Here is a 24,361-nt window from a genome sequence, read left to right as displayed (position 1 = left end):
AATACTCGTTTTTAACATTTGTGGCAGTGCCCCAGTGACGCAAACCATGCTAGTATTTGCGTCTGTGGGACACTGTCACAAATCTGGCATTTGTGGTAGTGCCCCACTAATGCAAACACCAGGCGTTTGCGTCAGTGGGGCACTGCCACAAATGCCAGAATTGTGACAGTGCCCCAATGATGCAAACGCCAGCCTGGTTTGCGTCATGGGATTCTGCGTCCACATAAAATTGACGTAAAAACTCAATTATGGCAGTTAGAAACTGACGCAAATGACCTTTTTTGTTGTAGTCTTGATAAGGTAGTTTGAATAAATAATTACGCCAGTCTTAAGCAGAGGAAAGCTGGTGTAATGACCAACTTCCTTAGAGCCGTTACTAAGTGAGTATAAAATGTGCTTCTAACTCGCTAATCGAGGTTTTAAGGTAAATGTGTAATTAAATCATAAACAGGGACATAGACTTTTAAAATAATCACATTTATTGAAAGTCGTAAAATACTTAACATTAGGGATCCCAAAATATTGTTTACAAATGTTTACAACTCAAAATATACTTATAGCTGAGTAGACAACAAAATAGGGTTCTTCACAAACAACTTCCAAAAATACCCTTGGCCGTGGTAGCCAGGAAGACCAGACATGTACGCGTCATGTCATGCTCTCCATACTCATGGTCGGTTCACCTTCTCCTTGCCCTTATCTGCACCACAGAGCAACCGTGAGCCCAAGCCCAGCAAGAAAACTCCACACAAACAGATAACATATACATATGAACCACCTAGCATATAACCAGTTTGTCATCAAGCTAACACATACGCCCATGCCGTCTCCGGCGCTTTACCAGGCCCTGAGTTGCGGTCTGCACCGTAAGGATATCCCAGGTATCCCCTAGGGTCCTACCCTGGCAACTCGCACTCCACGTGCTAAACGTTGCTCCTGGCCCCTGCCGTTCTCGGCCTTTACCGTTCCCAGCCTTCGTCGTTCCTGGCCCTAGCCGATCATTCACATATATGCATACACAGCGTAATCTAAACATAAACTACATAACCAATGGGCTACACCCAACACATAATCATATAGGGTCGTGCCCTGCAACACAACTATGGGGCCTCACCCTGCTCTATGGGTACAGCAGTTCTCCTACCTGTGTCCCGAGCTTCTTGTGCACTGAAACCTCGAGCACGGTCCTCTAATCCAAGCCTCTCCGAGAACCTAGTCACAACACATAAATAGCACCCCCATTACTAACTATTTCAAACGCATTGCCCGGAACCAAACCCGAGCCCTTGAGACCTCCTGGAACCCCACACAATGTGGCGGAAGCGTCCCTCGAGCCCCCTGGGCAAAAGCCTAAAAGCCACCATTTTCCCCTGCCCGGAAATATCCTAGCGTCGTGGCGCCACCGAATAAGGGCCGCGGCGCCCAGAATGGCCCTCGCGAACCCAGATTTCTGGGTTTTTCCCCAACATTTTCCCGAGCCAAAACACTCCCAAATCAATACCTGTAACGTCCTGGTTACCCCAGAACAGTTACGGTGAACAGTGAACCGGAAATTTGACTCGCTACCCGAGTCCTTTGGTTAAAAACGTGATCTAAGTGCTATTACCAGGTTAAGGTGAAAACCAGTAAAAAGGAAAGGGTACATTTCATTAAGTAAACAAACTGCTCATGAGACTTTCAAAATGTTTACAAGTAGTTCGTAATACAAAAGAGTCACTACTGTTTCAAATTTACAGTCCCCGCCGGCCTAAGCGGCAAAAATAGGGTAAACCCCTAGTTCCTCTGAGAACTCCTTGACCGTGGCGGTCAAGCGGCCCTGTATGTACACAACATCGCCCAAGCTATCCACTCAGGGTTGGTTAAGCTTCTCCTTCCCTTTACCTGCACCACATAGCACCCATGAGGCAAGGCCCAGCAAGAAAACACAATAAGGCATGATATAATATCAACAACGATCATAATAACCATTCAGGACTATCAGTCCAGCAAATAGGTGACAATAGCCAAAAGTCACAATAATGAGCATCGCTCCCTCTAGCCATGTGACAATAGGGTCACCAGGGCTTAACTGATAAGTGATTCTTTCATAAATTTGATCAGGACAGGTGCAAGGTGAATAGTCACCAACATAACCTTCCTCACGACTCTAGAGTCGAAGCTATGGACAACGTCCCTTAGCCATGTGACAAACGGTCACCGGGGTCATATACCTTGGCTATAAACATCTGGTCGTAGACTAGGCAAGCGCTTATAAGCTCTTCGTCCCTAGGGTCGGTCTAGCATTAATGCCATAGAGCCATTCAATGCATGATTCTCGACTTTAGAGTCAGTCCCTGACTAGTCAGTGTCTTAAACAGGTAATCAGCGAACATCAGCATTTAATATACAATCCACGTCCACATATATCAACCAACATGCTCCAATATCAAACCATGCATGTCATATACCTATACAGGGTGCAACTGTATTCATACACCGTTTCCTAACCTCTGGTTCGAGTGAGAATTATTATATGAACGACCCCTGAGAATGATCAATCTTTAAATTCCTTGACGGTCACCTGGTCATAACCAAAATATAGGATTCATCAATAAAAATGATAACTGAGGGTTTCCAAACCAAGATCTAGCCTCCGGGACATCAAACATAACTCAACTAGGTACTAGGTTCAACCCTGAGGCCTAAGGTTTGAATCCCCAAGCTAAAAACCACATTTTGGCAAAATTGGCCTTAAGGGCCACGACCCTCCCCTGCTGCGCCACGGCGCACCCTCAAACAGAGAGGGACTCCCCCTGCCAGACGCCAAGGGCCGCGACGCTCCCCTGCTGCGCCGCGGCGCCCAGCCCAAACCAACTAAGTCGGCCACACGCACCAGAATTTTAACCCTGTGTTTTCCCTCTCAAACCAGTCCTTCAAACCATCTTTAACCCTCCTCCAAACATATAATTAAACCCCTAAATAACACCCTTAGCTCACTCTCATCAAATCCCAATCAAACCAACACTAAAACCCCCTTTGATTCTCACTTCCCACATTAAAATCATGAACTGAAAACCAAAAGTAACACAGTGCACCAGCTGTGATAAATGACCAAAACTCACCTTGAAACCTGTTTTGAACCTCCCACACAAGCTAAATCAAGAGCACCAACCCAGCCTTTAAGTTTCCCTTGGTTGAATCCACACCTAGAGCTCAAAACCTCAAAGGAGATAAGGGAGGAAGTTGTGTACGGGAAGGATGAGGAAGTGTCTCTGTTTTGTTCTGTTTAAGTCTACCACCTTCTACAGCCACTTAAGTCACATATATCCTCCCTAAAGTGACCAAATTTCCCTTGAGTCATCTATAGATTCTCAAGCTATTCTAGGGGTAAGGTACTTCTCGCTTAACCCGTTAATCATAATTAACGCTTCCCAATTCCCGCTAATCTCAATATCCTCAAACACCAATAATTCATATCCCGTTACCCTAAAATCCCCGGTAACCCTATAGTCATTAATATCACCCCGAGACTCACCCCGAGCCCCGAGCTCAAACCTGTTATGACCAAACTGATAAATCATGTTTAAGGATTGTCTCATGTCGAAATACTCGAACCAATCCACATTATAATGTGGTCCCACAATATATCATTAACACACAAACAAATATTCAATCATACCCTCAATGGGCCAAATTACCAAAACACCCCTATAAACAAATGTGGACTCACATGCATACATTTAACATCATATTATAATATAACTCTCATAAATATGCATAAACACATTTAATGGAATAATTAAACAGTTATGGCCCTCCCGGCCTACTAATCCAGCCATTAAACCACAATAGGGAATCCGGGGCATTACAATACCCATGCATACCTAAGCCTCAAATTCATTCAAAAACCCCATTTAAACTATGTAACAACTCAGAAACATCAACAACAAGCCTAACACACAATCAAATCCCCAATTCACAAATTGGTTTAAAACTTTATAAAACTTGAGCCAATAAACCAGAAACTTAAACCATAGCAGCTAATACATATCAGAGATGCATTAAACCCTTACCTCAAGTGGAAATTCAACTCTGAGCTTCCTCCTATTCCAGCTTCAAGTTAATCCCTCTTGATTCCCAAGCTGAATTCCCTCAATTTTTAAACCAAAACCCAACTTTCAGAATTCAACCCAAACTCTAAAAGAACTTGCAAGAACACCAAAATTCAGAGATGAAGCTTACCTCTGGATCAATCTTGACCTATGTTTGATTTTAGTTGCCTCAAGCCAGCCTTGATTTTCCTCCTAAGCCTCAAAGTACCCAGCTCTCTTCCTCTTTCTCCTTTCCTTCTAGCTTCTTGATTCCTCTAATCTCCCCAACACAATATTCAGATTATACTTAGAGTAAAGTAACGTGAATGATTTTTCCTCAGCCAAATTCATCTATATCCCAGCCAAAAGACCCTATTGCCCTTCCATCTAACTCTCTTTCTAACTAAACCTCAAGGGCATCTTAGACCTTTCCCATCCCTTACAAATATACCATTTTTCCCACCTAGAGTAGCTATCCTTAACGGTTACCAATGGTTACCCAGGTTACCAAAATGTCACTAACCATTACTTACCAATTCCCAAACTCAAGTTGTAATATTCCCAAAATACCCCTAGGCTCCTCCCAAGCCAGGTATTTGACCCCGTTGTGACTTTCTAGTTAAACGGCTCCCTAGAACAGTCTCGGAACGTGCATCACAAATAATTCACAATTATATCAACAATATTACATATATTACATTTATGCTCTCAGCGGGCCAAAATTACCAATTTGCCCCTAATAATCAAATGGGGCCCACATGCATATTTAATCACCTAAACATGCACTCTAATCACATATTCTTAAAATTCACATAAATTAACACAGTATAACAATTATTGCCCTCCAGGCACACTAATCAAGGCTTCAAGCCTTATTAGCAAATTTGTGTCGCTACAACTATCCCCTCCTTACAGAGATTTCGTCCTTGAAATTGCCTGAACAACTCGGGATACCGCTCCCGCATGTCTGATTCAAGTTCCCATGTCGCCTCCTTAACTTTGTTGTTCCTCCACACCACTTTCACCAAGGCGATGGTCTTGTTCCACAAAACCATATCTTTCTGGTCAAGAATCTAAACCAGCTTCTCTTCATAGGACAAATCCTGGTCCAGCTCCAAACTCTCATAACTCAGCACGTGAGTTGAATCTGATACATACTTTTGGAGCATAGACACATGAAAAACATTATGAACCCTTGATAAGGCTGGAGGCATCGCCAACCTGTAAGCTACCTCCCTAACCCGCTCCAGAATTTCAAAGGGTCCAACAAACCTAGGGCTCAGCTTGCCCTGAACACCGAATCGTTTCACTCCTCTAAGAGGTGAAACCCTAAGGAACACATGATCACCGACCTGAAATTCTACACTTCTGCGTTTCAGGTCTGAATAACTCTTCTGGCGACTCTGGAAGGCGAGCATTCGCACTCTAATTTTCTCAATCGCCTCATTGGTCCTCTGAACCATCTCAGGACCCAAATAGCTTCTCTCACCTGTCTCATCCCAATGGATAGGTGATCTACACTTCCTCCCATATAGCATCTCATACGGAGCCACTCCGATAGTCGCTTGATAGCTATTATTATACGAGAACTCAATCAGAGGAAGATACTTACTCCAAGATCCCCCAAAGTCTAATACACAGGCTCGCAACATGTCTTCCAATATCTGAATAGTCCTCTCAGACTGTCCATCTGTTTGAGGATGATATGCGGTACTAAACCGTAACTGCGTGCCCATAGCCTTCTGTAGGCTCTCCCAAAACTTGGAGGTGAAGGTGAGGTCTCTGTCAAACACTATCGACCTTGGAGCTCCTTGAAGCCGAACAATTTCTTTCACATATAATTCAGCATACTGCTGCATGGTATAAGTCGTCCTGACAGGCAGAAAGTGGGCTGATTTGTTATACCTATCCACGATCACTCACACCGAGTCATGCTGTCCCACAGTTCTCGGCAAACCAACTACAAAATCCATGGTGATGTCCTCCCACTTCCACTTTGGAATCCCAAGAGGATGCAGAAAGCCCGCTGGCCTCTGATGTTCAGCCTTGACCTGCTGACACGTTAAGCACTTGGCCACATAATCCACCACATCCTTTTTCATGCCCGACCACCAATATAAAGCTCTCAAATCTTGGTACATCTTCGTTGTACCTGGATGTAAAGAGTAGGGAGTGGTATGCAATTCATCTAGAATCTCCGGCCGGATAACAGAATCCATCGGAACACAAATCCGACCCTTGTACTTTAGTAACCCCATCTCTGAAATGGAAAAGTCCTTAGTCGCTCCGACTAAGACATTCTCTCTGTGACCTCTTAACTGGGAATCCTTCCCCTGCACCTCCTTAATCCTCTCAAGAAGTGTAGACTAAGGAGTGATGTTGGTTAACCGGCCAACCACCAACTCTATTCCCACTCTAGTCATCTCCTCAGCCAGCTTATCAGATATCTGCCTTGAACTGAACAACTGTCCTGGGCCTCTCCGGCTCAATGCATCAGCTACTACCTTAGCTTTCCCAGGATGGTATAGGATATCACAGTCATAATCCTTAACCGGTTCCAACCACCACCTCTGGCGCATACTCAGGTCCTTCTGAGTAAAGAAATACTTCAGGCTCTTATGGTCGGTGTATATCTCGCACTTCTCACCATAGAGATAATGTCTCCAAATCTTAAGTACGAATACCACTGCTGCCAACTCCAAGTCATGCGTGGGATATCTCTGCTCATACTCCTTTAACTGTCTCGACGCATAGGCTATCACCTTACCAGCTTGCATCAGCACACACCCCAAACCCTGTCTGGAAGCATCACAATAAACCACAAACTTCTCATTATCTGTTGGCAGACTCAACACTGGCGCAGTGATCAGTCGTCGCTTTAACTCTTTAAAACTGTTCTCACATCTGTCCGTCCAGACATACCTTGTTTTCTTCTTTGTCAGTTATGTTAATGGTGTAGCTATTCTGGAGAATCCCTCAAAAAACCGCCAATAATATCCTGCTAAACCCAGAAAACTCCTCACTTCTGGAACACTGCTCGGTCTAGGTCAATCCCTAACTACCTCAATCTTACATGGATCAACTAGAATCCCCTCCTTACTGGCGATGTGACCCAGAAACGTGACTTGCGGTAGCCAAAATTCACACTTGCTGAACTTAGCATATAACTTATGCTCCCTTAATCGCTGTAAAACTAACCGCAGATGCTGCTCGTGCTCTGTCTCTGACTGAGAGTACACCAAGATATCATCGGTGAATACAATTACGAACTTATCCAAGTAATCCTTGAAAATCCTATTCATCATATCCATAAAAGATGCTGGAGCATTGGTTAATCCAAAGGAAATAACCAGAAATTCATAATGTCCATACCTCATTCGGAAAGCGGTCTTTGGTATGTCCTCCTCTTTAATCCTTAACTGATGGTAACCTGACCAGAGATCAATCTTAGAAAACACCGTACTCCCTTATAACTGGTCAAATAAATCATCGATCCTAGGCAGTGGATACTTGTTCTTAATGGTTAACTTATTCAGCTCCCTGTAGTCAATGCACCTCCTAAGAGATCCATCCTTCTTAACAAACAACACCAGACCACCCCATGGCGAGAAACTCGGTCTGATGAACCCCAAATCAAGTAATTCTTGCAACTGAGTCTTCAACTCCTTTAACTCTGCTAGAGCCATTCTGTAAGGTGTCCTAGATATTGGCTCCACCCCTGGCGCCAACTCAGTAACAAAGTCAATCTCCCGCTGCGGTGGCAAGCCTGGCAGATCTGCTCGAAATAAGTATAGAAATTCACACACCAATCTAGTCTCACCCGGTCCAACTGACTCAATCTTAGAGGTGTCCATAATATTTGCTAGGAATCCTATGCAACCTTCCTACATTAGGTCCCTAGCCTTCAATGCTGAAATGATAGGTATTCGCGGTCCACTAGACATCCCCACAAATACAAAGGGTACCTCCCTTTCTGGTTCAAAAGTCACCATCTTGCGCTTGTAGTCAATCGTTGCCCCATATTTTACTAACCAATCCATTCCTAAGATCATATCAAAGTCATCCATCTCAAGCTCAATCAGATCAATAGACAAATCCCTACCATCTACCTCTACTGGTAATGCCCTAATCCATCTCCTAGAGACTACCAGTTCCCCAGTTGGCAACAAAGTCTGAAAACCCCTAGCATACACAACACTAGGTCTACACAGCTGATCTATCACCCTAGCAGACACAAACGAGTGGGTAGCTCCTGAATCAAACAATGCAGTATACAAAGACCCAGCACTAGAAATCTGACCTATCACCACTGAGGGGCTAGCCTCCTTCTCTTTTTCATTGCTTATTCATTTTGACATTGAGGACACTGTCTGATTTTTGGTTGGGGGTGGTGAACATGCATTGGCTTTCATTTATAAAATCTTATTGTTACGTCATTAGCAGTCATTTGGGAAACATTATTGTCTTGTTGAATTTTTAAGTCAAATTTTCTCAAAATTATCCAAGCATGAGTATAATTTGTTGGTTTGAGTCAGTACTTACTATGTTTAGCTATTAAGAAGTGATTTTCAGAGTTCTTTTGTGCACTTTCCAAACATATGATAAATAAATTGGTTGTTAACACAAATAGTTGAGAGAAATTTCAAGTTTAAAGTTTTTCATTTCTTGGTGAGTTGTGAGAGTTGAGAAAACAACTTTTTGAACTTTTATTGATCATTTGAGTTGGTAAAGTCACATCTTTGGAATTTAAAACATGACATTTACTAGAGGGATGTTTTGCATTTAAGAAAAGTCTTTGTAATAAGTTTGTGTTGTATTGTATTTGTAATTTCCTTGTTATCTTTGTGTTGTCTCTTGTCAAAAAAAAAAAAAAAAAAAAACAAAACAAAACAAAATAATGAAGAAAAAAAGAAGAAAAAGAAAAAAAATATATAATAAATAAATGAAAAAAAAAGAACAAGAGCAACACTTCCTTTTATTATTTTGTAATTGTTTAAGAAAAAAAATAATAGTATATATATTTCTATTACTATTCTTTTGTGTAATTGTATTAAAAAAAAAAAAAAAAAAAAATTACTATTATCATTATAGTTCATTTTCTTATTTATCATTTCTAATTAGTTGTCATTTTGTTCTTAGAGCCTTCTCATGTAAATCCCAAAGTTGTTTGTCATTTGAATTCCAATAAGTTGATTTGCCTATCTTGTGATCAATCTTTGTTCAAATTGCTTGTCCTAAAAAGTTTATCTTTTCTCATTTGAGCGTAAACTGTTACATTTCCAACTCCAAGAGTGTAATCCTTCCCATACAATACTTTCAATGCCCGTGAGGAATTTGGAGTTGAGATCTTTATACTTTTGAGATTTTTCGATACTATTTGTGTTATGACTTGTGAAAAAAAATATATGGTTTGGTGCACACACACACACAATTCTGAAATCGCAACTATAGTAGCTTAGATAGTAATTTCTGACTTCTTGCTGATAATTTGAAAATGCTTAGATGATTTTGCTTGGTTTGACTTGATTATTCAACTTGAAAATTTTCTTTTTCGCTTGAACTGCTAGGGACTAGCAATAAGCTGGTTGGGGGTTGTGATTAGTGCTCAAAAGATGTCATTTTATCAAGTTTAAGTTCAAATTAAATTAAGTTTTGAATAATATTTTCTTGAATTTATTATGATATATTCTTTAAATGGAAAATATTAGTTTTAATTTAATTTAAAAATATTTTATATGAATTATAATGCATTTGAGCCTAATTAAAAGAAAAAAATATAGAAAAGAATTAAACTTGAAAAATGAGTGCTAAAAATGATATTATTGTAGTAACTTCCTTTTCTTTGTTTCATTTGAGGCCCAATGGAGGCCCAAGGTCCAGCAGCCCGCAGCCAAGCCCGCAGCCAAGCCTCAACTGAGCCGAGCCACGCCGCCACGCCATCGAGCCGAGCCGCCAGCCACCCTGCCGTCTGACGCCTGCAGCGCCTGCCACCCTGCCGTCTGACGCCTGCAGCGCCTGCCACCTGACATCCGTCAGCCGCCTGCAGCAGCTGTTGTGGGTGCGCCTCGGGTCGCGTGCAGCAGCCCACTCCGGTCCATTTTTTCTTCCCAGCTGCAATGGTACTCCCAGCCCAACTTTCAAGCACTTTGGGCCTTGCAAAATAAACACTTTGAGCTTCAAGGCTCATACTTTTTGGTGTTTTTGAAAAAGAACATTTTGACCATACACCAAAATAGCTAGGTTAATATTAATAATAAGATTTGATATTTCAAAATCATATTTTATTATTAATATTTCAGATTTATTTTGTAAACCCCAAATTATCATTTAATTTCTTTTTAGTCCTTCTCTCCATCTATAAATAGGGACATTTCCTTCACATTTGATATGTAATTTTGAGAGTAATGAAACTATAGCAAAATTTCTACTCACTTTCTTCTCATATTTTCTTCTTAGAATTTTGTGAGAATCATGAGCATAATGGCCTAATCTTCCTAGGAAGGTTAGGGATGATTCCATATGCAAGTGATGTTATTTTGCTACTTTGATTTACTATGTTCTTAATGTAATATATTTGAGTTATTTATGTTCTTTCATCTCTATCTTTATTTACTTATGCTAATAGTATATAGGATTAGTCATGCTCTTTCTATGTGCTTCTAATTAGTAAAAGTAATATTGATACATAATTTTATGTCTAATCTTCTATTACATTATTGCATTTGGGTATTTTGTCATTTTTAGATTTTTCATAAGATTAACATTGTACTTTTAAAGTAAAGAACTTTATAACTCAAATGAACTTTTGTTAGAAAAACTATGGACTTTAATGTTAGATTTTCCAAGTAAATGTTGGGATGTGAACTATTTACTTGTGTATTTTTAAATCAAGTAACCAAGTAACTAAGCAAGCATATGGATGATTCTTGAAACCTTTCCATTTCTCAAACTCTTGATTACATCTTACATTTATCTCACCTATCTCACTTTATCATTTCATCAAAAAAAAAAATACAATATCAAAATCTCAAACCTCTTTCCATTTACAATTTTATTTATTTCTTGTTACTAACTTTTTGTGTTATTTTCTACTAATCTTTTGATTTAGGTTACCTCCTTGTGGATCGACCGCCCGATTATACTACAACCACCGCTTAGTGGTTGTCACATTTTGGGCGTTAAACAAATTTTGGCGCCGTTGCCGGGGAGGTAATTTTCAAAGGTTTAGTGAAATTTCTACAAAAAAATGTTAGTAACCTTATTTGTATTTTTGTTGGTGTAAATATTGTGGTAGTATAGTTTTTGTTTTTTTTATTATTTTTTCTATTTTAGTATTAATAAAAAAAAAAATTCCAAAAAAAAAAAGTTATTTATATATATATTTTTTTTTTCTTTTTCTTTCTTCCTTTCTTTTTTTTTCTTTGGTAAAAAAAAAAAAATTACACTATACATATAAAAAAAAAAACGTTCAAAAAAAAAAAAAAAAAAAACATATATATTTAATTATTATATATATATGTAGTTCTCCATTTTTTTTTTTTTAACTTTTCGGATACCATATAAAAAAGGAAAACATTATATATATATATAAACCTATATAATTTATTTTCTTTTTTTTTAACTATAGTTTTATTAATCTTTCTTTTTTTTTCTCTTTCTCTTTTCTTTTAGTTAAATAAATATTTGTAAAAAAAAAAAATTAAGTTACTTTTCTTTTCTTTTCTTTATTTTATATTTTGTGTTTTTTTTTATTATTTTGTTACTTAGTTTAGGTTTCTCTTCTCCTTTGCCTTAGTTTTCCTTAGAATTTAGTAAAAAAAAAAAAAAAAACATAAAATTGCATAAAATTGTTCATAAAATTTCGATCATAAAACTCTTAGTATTAGGAACAATTGTGTAATATTACAAATGGTAGAAACCGATATTGTTCTATCTAGAAAGATTGGTTGTTAAATAAGGTTTGTGATAGCGTTACCCTCCACACTTACTTGGGAACCTCGGGGAGTTCTGTCTAGGCAAGTGTGGGCCTAAAGCGGTACCTTGGCAACCTTCCCAATCGGCCTGGGAACATTTCGAGCATCTACCTTTGCACTATTACATTGTTGAACTTATTACTATAAGAAAACCAAGCTTGTTTTGTCAAAATAAGCAATTTCACTTTGCTTAAAGGTTGTTTGGTCGAAAAGGTTGACTTGTGATCCACCATACTTACTCAGTAACCTCGGGGAGTTCTAGTAAGGCGTTGGAGATCACCTGAAAACCTCCAATTCTACCTGGGAACAAGTTTAACAAAAAAAAAAAAAAATCAATCAAAAAAAAAATCAAAAAGAAAAATAAATAAATAAAAAAAGAGACATAAAATAAATCTAATTCTGATTTCCGAGAGTGGATGAATCATCACGAAACTTCCAGTGACACTTCTTCCAATTCATCTGCCACTCCTACCGGAACTCCTTCCACCAATCCTGCTTCTCCACAAACTTTCGCTGATAATAACCCATTCGCAATGGCTCGCAATGATGAAATCCAACCAAGAACTCTCAATGACTACCTCCATCCTACTCGCACTTCCACGCCTTCATGCATTATCTTCCCTCCTAATATGCCCGCATTAGACTTTAAACCTGGCATGATTCAACTCTTGCCTACATTTCATGGAATGGAAAACGAAAGCCCATACGTGCATATCAGAGAATTCGAGGAGGTGGTAGCCACGTTCTATAACCGAGCCGACAATGCCGATGCTGTGCGATTGAAGTTCTTCCCTTTCTCCTTGAAGGACAAAGCCAAAAGTTGGTTGTACTCTTTGAGACCTAGGTCGATTGGAACATGGGAGGAGATGACCAAATCTTTCTTTCTAAAACACTTCCCCAGCCATAAGACCAACAGTCTAAAACGACAGATTTCCACATTTTCCCAAAAAGACAATGAAACGTTCTATCAAGTCTGGGAAAGATTCAAAGATCTGTTAAATCAGTGCCCGCACCATGGCTATGAAAACTGGCGCTTGGTCAGTTACTTCTATGAAGGCCTCACGAGTCGTGAGCGCCAGTTTGTAGAGATGCTATGCAATGGTGAATTCCTCGAAAAAGAGCCAGACGATGCTCTTGAATATCTCGAAGAAACTGCAAAAAAGTCTCACACCTGGACTGGTCCAAGTGCTACTGACAGCACCAACCGACACAAACCATCTGGGATCTACCAACTTCGAGAAGAGGATAGTATTAAGGCCCAACTCGAAGCTTTGAAAAAGCAGTTTGAGGTCTTAATGACGAAAAATGGGCAAAAGTCGCACATGGTCGCTCAAGCGGAACCGCAAGAACCTTGCTTTGTTTGTGGAGGGACGGAGCACTTAGCTAAGGACTGCTTAGCTTTGAATGAAATGAGGGGGGTTTATGAGGAGCAATGCAATGCCTTAGGGGCATATAACAAGCCATTCTCCCATACATACAACCCTGGTTGGAGAAACCACCCAAATTTCAGTTGGAGAGATTCCAACCACGCTCAATCGTCTGGAGGCCAATGGAGAAATGAGCAACAAGTTCAACCATCAAAGGCGTATTCTGCACCTCATTACAATGCTCATCCACAACGAAATTCTCTCGAGAATACTCTTCAAGCATTCATGGAGGAACAATCCAAACTGAATCGCCAAATGATGGAAGAAATCAAGGAAATGAAATGTCAATTCTCAAAATTGACTGAATCCTTGGCCATTCCTGAAAAAGGCAAACTTCCTTCCCAACCGAAATTCAATGTTCAAGGCCAACACATGGCCCAATCTTCTGATCAAAATGTCAAGGAAGTAAATGCCATCACGACGAGAAGCGGTAAAACTTTGCCAGACCCACCCATAAAATCCAATTCTCCCAGTATTCCAAAAGTCATTCCTGAAAATCCACCACTCAATGCCACTCCAAAAATACCATTTCCCCAGGCTTTGAAACCTGCTGGGAAACTTCCTGATAACCGAGCTGAACTCCTTGAGCACTTGACACAAGTGAAGATTAATCTTCCTTTGCTTCACATCATTAAACAAGTGCCCGCTTATGCCAAAATCATCAAGGATCTTTGTACTGCAAAAAGGAAGCACCATGTCAAGAAGACTGCTTTCTTGACCGAGCAAGTGAGTGCGGTGATTGAACAAAAGACACCGCCAAAATACAAAGATCCCGGTTGTCCCACCATTTCTTGCCAAATTGGGACCCATGAAGTCAGCCAAGCCTTACTTGATCTTGGAGCGAGTGTCAATCTCATGCCTTATTCTGTATACTCGCAACTCGGTCTTGGAGAAATGAAGCCAACATCTGTTGTACTACAGCTTGCTGATCGTTCCACCAAAAAGCCTAGGGGTATCGTTGAGGATGTATTGGTTCAAATTGAAAAATTCTATTACCCCGTGGATTTTCTTATTCTTGATACCCAATCTGTGGTGAACATGGAGTCTAAAATTCCTATTATCCTCGGAAGACCATTCCTTGCTACTGCAAATGCTTTGATCAACTGTCGGAATGGCCTAATGAAGATATCGTTTGGAAACATGACTCTTGAAGTCAATATCTTCCACATCGGGAAACAACCCCGAGAAGATGATGAATGCCATCAAACATTCATGATTGACTCTTTAATTCCCGAGGAGGTTCAATTGCGCAACAACTTTGATAATCTTGATGAACTCCTCCTTCTGTCCGACAACGAAAGTCCAAGCTCTATTGAGTCTACTCTTGCAATATCAGATCGTATAGACTCACGCAATAGAAGGACTCAGTTTTGGAAACCTCGCTTTGAAGAGCTACCTCGCGAGAGGGCACAGCCGAAAACTTCAGCCGAAGAGGTTCCAACTGTTCAATTGACCCAACTTCCCGAGGGTTTGAAACATGCCTTCTTGGGAGACGGTGAAACCTTTCCAGTTATCATCTCATCCAACCTTCAAAATTCTCAAGAATTGCAGTTACTCGAGCTACTGCGAACGCATAAATCTGCGATAGGTTGGACGCTTGCTGACATCAAAGGTATTAGCCCTTTAATTTGCTCCCATCGAATCAATCTCGAGGACGAGGCTATCCCTCGAAGAGACCCTCAAAGGCGACTGAATCCCACGATGAAGGAAGTTGTAAAAAATGAAGTTTTGAAATTGCTAGATGCTGGTATTATTTACCCGGTAGCAGATAGCAAATGGGTAAGTCCAACTCAAGTTGTGCCCAAGAAATCTGGTGTCACCGTTATCCAAAACGAAAAAGGGGTCCTTGTCCCCACAAGAACGGTGACGGGGTGGCGCATGTGCATTGATTATAGAAAATTGAATGCCGCCTCCCGCAAAGATCATTTTCCACTCCCATTTATTGATCAAATCCTTGAACGTGTAGCTGGTCATCCTTTCTATTGCTTCCTTGATGGCTATTCTGGCTATTATCAAATTGAGATCGCATTGGAGGATCAAGATAAGACAACTTTCACTTGTCCTTTTGGCACGTTTGCTTTCCGGCGTATGCCATTTGGCTTGTGTAATGCACCAGCTACTTTCCAAAGATGCATGATGAGCATCTTTAGTGACATGATTGAAAAATCAATGGAAGTATTCATGGATGACCTAACCGTTTTTGGCAACTCCTTCGAGACATGTCTTCTTCATCTTGAAGCTGTTTTAAAACGATGCATCGAGAAGGGACTTGTCCTCAATTGGGAAAAATGCCACTTCATGGTATCTTCTGGCATAGTCTTAGGCCACATTGTTTCTGAAAAGGGAATTGAGGTTGATCAATCCAAAGTCGACCTTATCTCCAACCTGCCGACTCCTAAGACTGTCAAGGACGTTAGGTCATTTCTTGGTCATGCTGGTTTCTATAGGAGGTTCATACAAAAATTTTCAATGATTGCTCGTCCGCTGAGCAACCTCCTAGCCAAAGATGTTACCTTTGAGTGGACACCTAAGTGTGAGGAATCATTCCGAGCGCTTGTCAATTCGCTCACTTCCGCTCCCATCATTCAGTCACCCGATTGGAGTCTTCCTTTCGAGATCATGTGTGACGCCAGCAACTTTGCTGTGGGAGCTGTGCTAGGACAACGAAGGGAGGGGAAACCCTTTGTTGTCTATTATGCAAGCCGAACTCTCAATAGTGCTCAAATGAACTATTCCACTACTGAAAAAGAGTTGCTTGCCGTTGTCTTTGCCCTTGACAAATTCCGATCTTATTTGATTGGATCGCCTATTACGATCTTCACAGATCACTCCGCCCTTAAGTATCTCCTTTCCAAAAAGGATGCTAAGGCGCGATTAATACGGTGGATCCTTCTCCTGCAAGAATTTGACATAACGATCAAAGACAAGAAAGGTGTTGAAAATGTCGTCGCGGACCATTTGTCCCGACTTGAATTCAGCGATCCCGCTGACGGTCCACCTATTCATGATGATTTCCCCGATGAACAATTGCTTTCTGTTGCTAAGTTGCCGTGGTACGCGCACATTGTAAACTACTTAGTAACAGGTGAACTCCCATCTGAATGGAGTTCACAAGACAAACGCAAATTTCTGGTCGAGGTGCGCAATTTCTTTTGGGATGACCCATACTTATTCAAGTATTGCCCCGACCAAATCATGCGAAGATGCATCCACGACGATGAGGTGTCTAGTGTGCTGAATTTTTGCCACAATGATGCTTGTGGTGGCCACTTCTCTGTGAAGAAAACCGCTGCAAAAATCTTGCAATGCGGCCTTTACTGGCCCACCTTGTTCAAAGATACCAATGATTTCTGTCGTTCTTGTGTAAGGTGCCAAAAGTTAGGATCCTTATCCCGTCGGCACATGATGCCCTTGAACCCAATTCTTGTTATTGAAATATTTGATTGTTGGGGGATAGACTTTATGGGACCGTTTCCACCTTCTTTTGGCTTCCTTTACATTCTTCTCGCTGTGGATTATGTTTCCAAATGGGTCGAGGCTGTACCCTGTCGAACCAATGATAACGCTACAGTTGTCAAATTCTTGAAAGAAAATGTGTTATCAAGGTTCGGTACCCCTCGCGCCATCATCAGTGATCAAGGCACTCATTTTTGCAACCGATCCTTTGAGGCTCTTATGCGCAAGTACGGTGTACTTCATAAAGTTGCAAATGCCTATCATCCACAGACCAATGGTCAGGCCGAGTTAGCCAATAGGGAGATAAAACACATTCTGGAAAAGACGGTAAATCCCGACCGCAAAGATTGGTCTACACGACTTCTAGACGCTCTTTGGGCATACCGCACTGCTTTCAAGTCCCCTCTTGGGATGTCTCCCTATCGGCTCGTCTTTGGAAAAGCCTGTCATTTACCTGTCGAGCTCGAGCATAAAGCATATTGGGCTATCAAAGCCCTAAACTTTGATCTGAATGCCGCAGGTATCAATCGCAAACTCCAGTTGTCCGAAATTGAGGAGTTGAGAAACGATGCATATGACAATTCCAGGATTTATAAGGAAAAATTGAAAATCGCTCACGACAAACAAATCCTGCGAAAACACTTTGAGCCAAATCAAAAAGTGCATCTGTACGACTCTCGCTTGCACTTGCATCCTGGTAAACTGCGATCGCGATGGACTGGTCCATTTGTAGTGAAACAAGTATTTCCCAACGGTTCGGTGGAGGTCGAGGATCCAACCGATGGGAGAATTTTTCGCGTCAATGGCCAACGGCTGAAGCATTACATTGAGAGTGTGAGTCATGTTGAGGAGGTCCTTCTTAAGGACCCAATCTATACACTCTGACGTTTTGAATGGTTTGTTGTTGTTCTTTTTATTTTTATTTTTCCCTAGCTTTATTTTTCTGTCTTTTTTTTATTATTATTTTATTTTATTTTTGTATGCTTTTCGTTTTTGTATTTTGTTTTGGGGTTTTGTTACCAGGCTATTTTCGCTCTCACCTCATGGACATGGTCATCATCCAGGTGTTCTCTTTCCTTCTCTTTTTCATTGCTTATTCATTTTGACATTGAGGACACTGTCTGATTTTTGGTTGGGGGTGGTGAACATGCATTGGCTTTCATTTATAAAATCTTATTGTTACGTCATTAGCAGTCATTTGGGAAACATTATTGTCTTGTTGAATTTTTAAGTCAAATTTTCTCAAAATTATCCAAGCATGAGTATAATTTGTTGGTTTGAGTCAGTACTTACTATGTTTAGCTATTAAGAAGTGATTTTCAGAGTTCTTTTGTGCACTTTCCAAACATATGATAAATAAATTGGTTGTTAACACAAATAGTTGAGAGAAATTTCAAGTTTAAAGTTTTTCATTTCTTGGTGAGTTGTGAGAGTTGAGAAAACAACTTTTTGAACTTTTATTGATCATTTGAGTTGGTAAAGTCACATCTTTGGAATTTAAAACATGACATTTACTAGAGGGATGTTTTGCATTTAAGAAAAGTCTTTGTAATAAGTTTGTGTTGTATTGTATTTGTAATTTCCTTGTTATCTTTGTGTTGTCTCTTGTCAAAAAAAAAAAAAAAAAAAAACAAAACAAAACAAAATAATGAAGAAAAAAAGAAGAAAAAGAAAAAAAATATATAATAAATAAATGAAAAAAAAAGAACAAGAGCAACACTTCCTTTTATTATTTTGTAATTGTTTAAGAAAAAAAATAATAGTATATATATTTCTATTACTATTCTTTTGTGTAATTGTATTAAAAAAAAAAAAAAAAAAAAATTACTATTATCATTATAGTTCATTTTCTTATTTATCATTTCTAATTAGTTGTCATTTTGTTCTTAGAGCCTTCTCATGTAAATCCCAAAGTTGTTTGTCATTTGAATTCCAATAAGTTGATTTGCCTATCTTGTGATCAATCTTTGTTCAAATTGCTTGTCCTAAAAAGTTTATCTTTTCTCATTTGAGCGTAAACTGTTACATTTCCAACTCCAAGAGTGTAATCCTTCCCATACAATACTTTCAATGCCCGTGAGGAATTTGGAGTTGAGATCTTTATACTTTTGAGATTTTTCGATACTATTTGTGTTATGACTTGTGAAAAAAAATATATGGTTTGGTGCACACACACACACAATTCTGAAATCGCAACTATAGTAGCTTAGATAGTAATTTCTGACTTCTTGCTGATAATTTGAAAATGCTTAGATGATTTTGCTTGGTTTGACTTGATTATTCAACTTGAAAATTTTCTTTTTCGCTTGAACTGCTAGGGACTAGCAATAAGCTGGTTGGGGGTTGTGATTAGTGCTCAAAAGATGTCATTTTATCAAGTTTAAGTTCAAATTAAATTAAGTTTTGAATAATATTTTCTTGAATTTATTATGATATATTCTTTAAATGGAAAATATTAGTTTTAATTTAATTTAAAAATATTTTATATGAATTATAATGCATTTGAGCCTAATTAAAAGAAAAAAATATAGAAAAGAATTAAACTTGAAAAATGAGTGCTAAAAATGATATTATTGTAGTAACTTCCTTTTCTTTGTTTCATTTGAGGCCCAATGGAGGCCCAAGGTCCAGCAGCCCGCAGCCAAGCCCGCAGCCAAGCCTCAACTGAGCCGAGCCACGCCGCCACGCCATCGAGCCGAGCCGCCAGCCACCCTGCCGTCTGACGCCTGCAGCGCCTGCCACCCTGCCGTCTGACGCCTGCAGCGCCTGCCACCTGACATCCGTCAGCCGCCTGCAGCAGCTGTTGTGGGTGCGCCTCGGGTCGCGTGCAGCAGCCCACTCCGGTCCATTTTTTCTTCCCAGCTGCAATGGTACTCCCAGCCCAACTTTCAAGCACTTTGGGCCTTGCAAAATAAACACTTTGAGCTTCAAGGCTCATACTTTTTGGTGTTTTTGAAAAAGAACATTTTGACCATACACCAAAATAGCTAGGTTAATATTAATAATAAGATTTGATATTTCAAAATCATATTTTATTATTAATATTTCAGATTTATTTTGTAAACCCCAAATTATCATTTAATTTCTTTTTAGTCCTTCTCTCCATCTATAAATAGGGACATTTCCTTCACATTTGATATGTAATTTTGAGAGTAATGAAACTATAGCAAAATTTCTACTCACTTTCTTCTCATATTTTCTTCTTAGAATTTTGTGAGAATCATGAGCATAATGGCCTAATCTTCCTAGGAAGGTTAGGGATGATTCCATATGCAAGTGATGTTATTTTGCTACTTTGATTTACTATGTTCTTAATGTAATATATTTGAGTTATTTATGTTCTTTCATCTCTATCTTTATTTACTTATCCTAATAGTATATAGGATTAGTCATGCTCTTTCTATGTGCTTCTAATTAGTAAAAGTAATATTGATACATAATTTTATGTCTAATCTTCTATTACATTATTGCATTTGGGTATTTTGTCATTTTTAGATTTTTCATAAGATTAACATTGTACTTTTAAAGTAAAGAACTTTATAACTCAAATGAACTTTTGTTAGAAAAACTATGGACTTTAATGTTAGATTTTCCAAGTAAATGTTGGGATGTGAACTATTTACTTGTGTATTTTTAAATCAAGTAACCAAGTAACTAAGCAAGCATATGGATGATTCTTGAAACCTTTCCATTTCTCAAACTCTTGATTACATCTTACATTTATCTCACCTATCTCACTTTATCATTTCATCAAAAAAAAAAATACAATATCAAAATCTCAAACCTCTTTCCATTTACAATTTTATTTATTTCTTGTTACTAACTTTTTGTGTTATTTTCTACTAATCTTTTGATTTAGGTTACCTCCTTGTGGATCGACCGCCCGATTATACTACAACCACCGCTTAGTGGTTGTCACATTTTGGGCGTTAAACAATGGTCGATCATAACATTCAGCCCCCGAACAAATCAGTCTCTTCTTGCCCCATCCGTCGGCACCAAATCTGGAGCAAACTTCGCCAATCGATCAAATTTCAGAGCATACTCTTTCACGGTCAACCGGTTCTGAGTCAGGTTGATGAACTCGTCAACCTTTGCAGCTCGGACTGCCGGACTGTTATATTTCTCATTGAAGATATTCTTGAATTCTTCCCAGGTAATAACTACCACTTTCCTTCTCTGAACTACAACATCCCACTAGATGCGAGCATCCTCTCTAAACATATAACTGGCACAGGAAACCCTCTCATTTCCCTCAAACCCTCATGAAATCCAGGATAGAGGAAACCATATTCATCCACTGCTCTGCCAGCAGTGGGTCTGGTCCACCCTCAAAGGTGGGAGGATGCTGCTTTCTGAATCTTTCATACAGAGGTTCCCACCTGTTCTCAACCACAGGCTTAACCGGCACTGGCACTGCACCCTGCTGAATTGGCAGCCCAGTAACCTGTGGAGGGGCCTGCTGCCTCAACTGACGAAGCTCTTCTTCTGTTCTTTGCAACCTTGCTTCCATTTCAGCAAACATCTCTTGCCAATTTTGTGGGGCACGTGTAGGGTCCTAACCATGATTGTCATCCTCGGCCCGACTATCGTGGAGCCTAGATGATTGCCGAGGCATCCCAACTATATGCCTGCAATCAATGACATCGCTCATCAGGGATGATAACAAAGTCCAATACCACCTCCCAATCACAACAGCCAACCATGAATAGTAATCCAGATAACATACAGATAACATATAACATACAATTGGCCATGCCCTGGCATCATGCATATGTTAACTCATTCATCATTCTCAATATGAAACAAGGAGGCAAACAGGGCATTCAAGTACATATTCAAGCAACCACACCAACCAACCCTGAGTCGAGCTTGTCATTAACAGCAAGCGTACATGTTTGGTTAATCTCCAGAACCAATAAACCTTGGCTCGCTCTAATACCAAGTTGTAACGCCCTACTTCCGTAGAGTCGTTACTAAGTGAGTTTAAAATGTGCTTCTAACTCGCTAATCGAGGTTTTAAGGTAAACGTGTAATTAAATCATAAAAAGGGACATAAACTTTGAAAATAATCACATTTACTGAAAGTCGTAAAATACTTAACATTAGGGATGCCAAAATACTGTTTACAAATGTTTACAACTCAAAATATTCGTATAGTTGACTAGACGACGAAATAGGGTTCTTCAAAAACAACTTCCAAAAATACCCCTGGCCGTGGTAGCCAGGAACACCAAACATGTACACGTTGTTGGTTTTTATTGATCAAATAAGAGATTATGCGCAGCGGAACAACAATCAAATTGTGAGATTAATCCCATAAGATTTCTAGATCTACTTCTTCACACTCATATATATATTGAATCAAGGACAAGAATAGAAAAATTACCTCAGGTCCTTCCTTGCTGCTATCTTTTCGTATGGCTGAATCCTTGAGGTCTCACACCAAGATCTTCCAAAATGTTCTCAGGCACACAAAGAACGAGTGTCGGCTCGCTATACAAATAATAGGCAATAACTATTTATCAGATGTTCTCAACACATGAGATCTAATAAAGTTTGGACCTAGGTTTTGTGAAGAACAATAACCTTTGTTTTTGTCACTGTTCTCTTTTCTCTGAGAGAATCCTAGATATTTTTCTATCCATGAAAAATTACGTTATGTGAAAACTCATATCCAATATTTAATAATATCCAATATATTAAAATATTTGTTATTTTAAACAAATTCAAAATAATTGATCAGTTATCAGATTTTTGTTTAAATAATAATATTTTAATCATATTAAAATATCTCATTATTTATTTAATATTTAAATAACTAAAATTGTGGAATCAAGAGACTAAGTCCATCTCTTATGCGTGTAGCACAGTGCCTGTGCACTGTGCCACACGTGTACCACATGCCTATGCAGGCATGTGATTTTTCCCAATTTTTATTATTATTTAAATACCAAAAATCCCAAAAAAAAATTAATTCAAAATTAATTATATTTTTGTTAAATCAAATAATTAATTAATTACACATAATTAAACAATAATTATGTTTGATACATAGAAAAATATTTTACTTATCACATAAGTCCTTTTTGCCCATTTTTTGTATTTGCCTTTGACAGTGATTGTTTGAGCCATTTCGGGGACCATGGACCTATAACATTAACCTCCAATAAATTGAAACTAAATAATTAAACTCTTTAATTATAATAGTTAATTTATTAATTCTGATATTACTCCACTATAAATTCAGAATGGCACTCTTTATGTTATAGATATACTTTTACAGAAATCTTTTTCTTATGTCGTCCATTGATATAACCATCTTACAATAGTTCAACCCTCTAATTAATTAGTTCATAAATTAGAATGGGAGAATTACCATTTAACCTTTCTAATTTACTTCTTATTCCTTAAGTACCATTAATTCACTAGTGAATAATTAATCTATAATCTAATTATAGATTTGAGCTCAAAATCATTCAGTTCCATAATTAACCCTTAAGGGAACTAATATACGATCCGTTAGGAAAGATTAGATTCCGTATTGTTGATACATGTTCCCAGCCATCTATGATATTAAATCTCCAAATCAAAAGTCATTAGCCTCATTCTTTGAAGAGACCTTAACGAATGAATCAAAAGATTTAATAAACATGAACAGGAGTTCATGAACACTCAGGATTTAGGGTGATCTATAAATGATCATTTGTTATGATATGAATTACAAGTTGTTGTCCAAAAAACTTGCATAGATGACATGGCAGGTGATTCCTGGACACGTGGCTGACACTTGGAGGAACTCTGCTAGGATATCGATCAGAAGACACATTATAAGCAGTAGGCGGCCTAGTCTTACCTGCGACCGGTTTGGTCGATGGTTCCGCATGCAACATGATGTTTCCATAAAGATCTTTGTAAATCCCGAAATTGACTCCCACAATCTCCTGAGTATCCGATTATTTAGGAGAGAATATCTGTAACAAACTCATGTAATCACCCTTGAGCCTATAAATAGAGAAAGATAGCTCAAGGAGGGGACTTCTTTTTTGGCTTTCGAATCATTTGAGACTAGAGTAATCATATTTGAGATATTGTATTGGTCTTCAGAGGTTAGTGAAACTCATTGAACCCTAGTTCTTTGATCACTCCTTTGATACTCACATCAATAACAATCTAAGTGGACGTAGGTTATTACCAGTTCCTGGGGCCGAACCACTATAAATATCGTGTTCTTATTATTTTCGCTATTACGTTCTTTTCAACACATTCATCCACGTCAAGTGTATTTTGACTCTGTGTCAGTTGCCCAAAATCAGGGTCAACATTATGGTGCTTTCATTGAGAGCTTGATATATCACCGATGAAAAAACCAATGGCGAAAACTGCAAGGAAAACTGGACAGGCGGCCGCCGCTGCACCATCAAACCCGCCTTTT

At 39.1% G+C, this 24,361-nt stretch overlaps 1 non-coding gene across 1 annotated transcript; it reads right to left on the bottom strand.

The window, feature by feature from the left end:
• Positions 1 to 12,957: 12,957 nt before the first annotated feature.
• LOC133802893 (small nucleolar RNA R71) lies at positions 12,958 to 13,064 on the bottom strand. The gene has a single exon (XR_009877639.1). It is a non-coding gene; the product is annotated as a small nucleolar RNA R71 (small nucleolar RNA).
• Positions 13,065 to 24,361: the final 11,297 nt, after the last annotated feature.

This window comes from Humulus lupulus, chromosome 9 (assembly GCF_963169125.1).
Source record: "Humulus lupulus chromosome 9, drHumLupu1.1, whole genome shotgun sequence".
In the NCBI taxonomy this organism is placed as follows: domain Eukaryota; kingdom Viridiplantae; phylum Streptophyta; class Magnoliopsida; order Rosales; family Cannabaceae; genus Humulus; species Humulus lupulus.
This window is presented reverse-complemented; position numbering and strand designations above follow the sequence as displayed.